Raw genomic sequence first — 4,690 nt, forward strand, 5'->3', positions numbered from 1 at the left:
ACTGAGCCAACCAGGCGCCCCCACCCCCACCCCCAGTTTTCCTTCTTTTTATGAGGACACCAAGTTATTGGATTTAGGGCCCACCCTGCTCCAGGATGATCTCATCCTGAGATCCTCACTTTAATTTATCTGCCAAGACTCTTCTTCCAAAAAAAAAAAAAAAAGTCGCTTTGAGATTTCAGGTAGATATGTCTTTTGGGCGGACACCATTCAACTGGTATCTTGAGAGTATTCGTTGGATGCCTTTTCAGCGAGGCTGTTCCCTCTGGGGGGGCAGGGCTCGCTTCGTTTTGTCTGGCACATGCGTCCCATGCCCGCCACAGGGCCTGGTGCACAGGAAGCCTTAAGTGCTTGCTGAATGCCTGATTAAAAGAAAGGAGAAAAGGGGTCAGCATGGGGCTCTGGAGAGGGCTTGAGCCTCAGAGTCAGAGAGGGAGGGTCCCCTTTCTTGCTCCTGAGCCGTGGTAGGCTTCTTCCACTCTCTGAGTTTCACTTTCCCTGTTTTGCAAGGTCATGGTGAGGACAAGGGGAAAAGTCTGGGGGTCACCAGCCCCCAGTAGGACCCTAGGAGGCGTAGCTATGGTGGTGAGGGGGAGGGGCCGCAGGCAGGTAACCTTCTAGACTGCGGGTAAGTTAGAGCGGGTGGACCTAGCTCAGACCTGACTTGAAGGAGGCACGGGAGGTGCTGTCAGCTGGGCTGACAGAGCAAGATCAAGGGCGACTGTGTTTGCTCTTCACTGAGCCCACGCATAATCCTGGAAGGAAGTGGTCTATATGCCCCACCTTTTTTTCCCCCATCAAGGCGAGATTCACATAACGTAAAATTCACCATTTTAAAGTGAACAATTCAGTGGCATTTAGCGCATTCACAATGTTGTGCAACTACCATAGCCAGGAAGAAAAGAGAGTCCTCGCCCTTTGTGGAGTTGACATTCCTGGGGGAGGGTGGATGGTAAACAAGAAAAGAAATACATGACAATTCCTCAGAAAGATCCCCCCAGAGCTGCCCTATGATCCAGCAATTCCACTCCTACAGATGTACCCAAGAGAAGTGAAAACAGGACTCCTCTGCCCGTACATACGTGTTCATAGCAGCGCTAGTCACAATCACCAAAAGGGGAACACCCCGAATGTCCATCAGTGGATGAATGAATAAAGGACATGTGATCTATCGGCACTCTAGAATATTAGTCATAAAAAGGAATGAAGGCTGATACACGCTACAATGCGGAGGAACTTTGAAAACATTATGCGGAGAAGGCCACGTGTTGTAGGTGAAATATCCAGAACAGGCAAATCCATAGAGACAGAAAGCAAACTGATGGTTATCAGGGGCTGGGGGTGGGTGGGTGATGGGGAGCGACTGCTCATGGGGACAGGGTTTCCTTCTGGGACAATGGAATTTTTGTGGTTTTTAAAAGATTTTATTTATTTATTTGACAGAGAGAAAGCATGAGTAGGGGGAGTGGCAGGCAGAGGGAGAGGGGGGAAGCAGGCCTTCCACTGAGCAGGGAGCCCGAAGTGGGGCTCGATCCCAGGACCCTGGGATCATGACCTGAGCTGAAGGCAGTTGCTTAACTGACTGAGCCACCAGACGCCCCTCAATTTTATTTCATTTTAATTTTATTTCATTTTATTTTTTAAAGATTTATTTCTTTATTTGAGAGACAGAGAGAGAATGGGGGGGAGGATGAGAGGGAAAGAATCTCAAGCAGACTCTGTACTGAGTGCGGAGCTCAACGTGGGGCTCGATCTCACACCCTGAGATCATGACCTGAGCCGAAATCAAGAGTCTTAACTGAGCCGCCCAGGCACAGCTCAATTTTAAACAAAGGAAAACTAAAATACCATACAGAGTTATAGGGAAAAAATCAAGCAGGGCTTGGGGACAGAGAGTGTGCGTGGGAGAGGAAAAATGCTGACAGCTGCCATGGACTTGGGGCTTACCCCCTGAGCTGCCCTGAGTGTCCTTCACCCTGGCCTCACTCTGTCCTGCAGGGATACTTTAAACATGGGGAAAGAAACTGAGGTATAAAGAGCTACAGCGTCCTGCCCAAGGACTTGAGAGGCTTGTAAGAAGTGGCTGCAGAACGAAGGGTAATAGCAAAGATAGCGAGCATTTGTCAGCTGTTGACTCTCTAGTTCACAAAGAAGCGAAGGGAGGCTCTGGAAGCCTCAGCCGCTTGTTCTGAGGCCACGCACTGGGGAAGGGCAGACAGGGCGGATGCCAGACCCAGCACGAGGCTGTAGGAAAACAAGGCATCCTCCAACTTCCAGGCCTCCGTTTCCTCCTCTGTAACACCTGGAGGTCACAAGGAGGCCTCCAAGCTCTGACCTGGGGCCATGAGTTCCACAGCTGGTCTGGAGCAGGGGAGCAGGTGGCGAGGCCCCAGCCTCTGGGAGAACAATGCCAGCTGTGGGCCAGATGGCGGCCAGACCTGTGGACGCTGTCTGCCGTGTCCTGCTACCAAGCTCTGCCAGGCCACGGGTCAGCATTATTGGAGGAGGGTGTGCAGTAACCTTCGGGGGCCCTCCGGGTCCCCCAACCTGCCTGTGTCCCCAGCCCAGGTATGACAACTAATCAGGCTCTAGTCAAGAACCCTGGGGGAGGTCCCTGGCCTTGCTCTGCCTCACCCTCACATCCCAACTGCTGCATCTCCTGTGGGCTCCCGCTGCAAAGTCCATCCCAGTTAGGACCACTCCCCACCTCTCCCCAGCCACCACCTTGGGATGAGCCCCATCAGGGAGCTGGAATCCTTGCCTCCTAGGTAATATCCCTAATTCAAGCTATTTCCCCTGACTGTTGGTGTTGGTTACATCCCCTCTGCTCACAAGCCCCCTCTCTTTCCTCATTTCATGCAGGGGAAATGCTTCCATGGTGGTCCACAAGGTCCTCCGTGACCCAGAGCACTACTCATTGCCACCCACCCCACCTTCTCCTCCCCTTTCCCTCTCCCTCAATTTTCCCCTGCTAGGCAACACTCCAGGCATGCTCCTGCCTCAGGGCCTTCGCACTGGCTGTCCTGTGCCACATGATCTCGGAATACCTCATAGGCCCCCTGCACCATGTGTCTGCAGTGTGCTACATGTGAGCACACAGCCAGGGGCCCCGTGAACCTCTTCTTGCTTATCTTCAGCCGTATGTCTGTGTGTCTGACATGTGGGTCGAATCTTGGTGTTTATGAAGTGTGAGTGCATATGGATGCCATTGACTGCAGCTGTATGTGTGGCGGGCGTGTGGGCTGTAGGTCTCTGCTGAGCGGGGTTTGATGCCTCTATGTGTTTTTTTTGGAACAAAGGCTCAAGTGGCAGGCTGACCTCAGGTGGACAAGGGTGTGTGTGCAGAGCTTACCAGAACTTGAGCTGCTCATGCATGCACAATTCAACATTTATTGAGCACTTATTGTGTGCTGGAGAAGTCAGCAGGGCCCCTCAGCACCTGATATCTGTCAACTTGCACAATGTCAACTCCTGAGCGTTTAACACAAGTGATTGAGTATCTACTGTGTACCCCCACCTGATCCCTGGGGCATATGGATCAGTTGAATCTGGTTCTAGCTGCAGGAGCCCACCCAGGCAGCCTCCTTGCTTCCTCCTTGCTGCTTTCATGTCTACCCCTTTCTCCTAGAACTGATTGCATGGAAAGCTCTGACTTCATTTGGACCCCTGGACCCTGCTCGAGGCTGCACAAGGGAGGGCTTTCCAACTCAGAAGGTGAAAGTATAAATGGGCACAAGGCTGGAGAGAGGATCCTGGGAACTTGGGCCCTTCTAGGGTGGAGATTCTAGGCTTTCAGTGGATTGGGGGTTGGGGAGTGTCCTTGAAAGGCTCTGGAAGCTTTACAAAAGCCTTGCTAGCCCTGGGCTCCATGGGTTCCAGAGTGGAGAGCAGTGAAAAGAAAGGAGGGGAGGAGGAAGGAAGGAGGGAGAACAAAGAGAAAAAGGAAAGACAGATGCACAACTCTGAGCCTTCGCTGAAGATTGGGTAATTGGGGGCTGGAATTTGGGGGTCCAAGGCCGTTGGGTTGGGTGGAGTGGACTTTGGGGGTATAAGTATGGGTATGAATGGTCTGTGGGCAAGGATCTGGGTGAGTGGGAGTTAGGATTGGAGTAGAGGATGGGGGAGATAATCTGAGCGCAGGGGTTTCGGGGGGGGGTGTGAAAACCAGAATTATGGGTGAAGCAGGAGGTTTGGGGATCTGACTAGTTTCTAAAGGTGAAGGTTCTTGGGTTTGAGGATGGAGGCTCTGGAAGGGTAGGTCAGGGGAGGGTTGGGACCCAAAGCCCGGTTGTAAGTCTGAGGCCTGGTCAGGGGGTGAATTCCCACATCTGAGGGTGTCTTGGGGAGCGAGTGGCCCTGGAAGGGGAGGGAAAGTTATCAGAGCTCTTGGATTGGTTTCTCCCTGTTCCTCCCATCTCGGCCTCGCCCCTCCCCTTCGTAGAACAGACCCCTCCCCAGACCTGGCGCACTTCACCTTCCGGCCAGCCCCTACTCTCCGAGCCCCCTCCCAGGTCCCATCAACCCCTCACAACTCGCCTTTACCCAGCCCCTGCCCGGAGTTGGCCCCGCCACCTAGACAACGCCCCGCCCCTCATCACAGACTCCGCCTTCCACCCAGTCCCCGCCCACTCCCCTCAGCTGAGCGGGCCCCTGTCTTCACCGCCCCCGCCCACATGCAGACCCCACCCCT

This window comes from Ailuropoda melanoleuca, chromosome 4, assembly GCF_002007445.2.
Source record: "Ailuropoda melanoleuca isolate Jingjing chromosome 4, ASM200744v2, whole genome shotgun sequence".
NCBI lineage: Eukaryota > Metazoa > Chordata > Mammalia > Carnivora > Ursidae > Ailuropoda > Ailuropoda melanoleuca.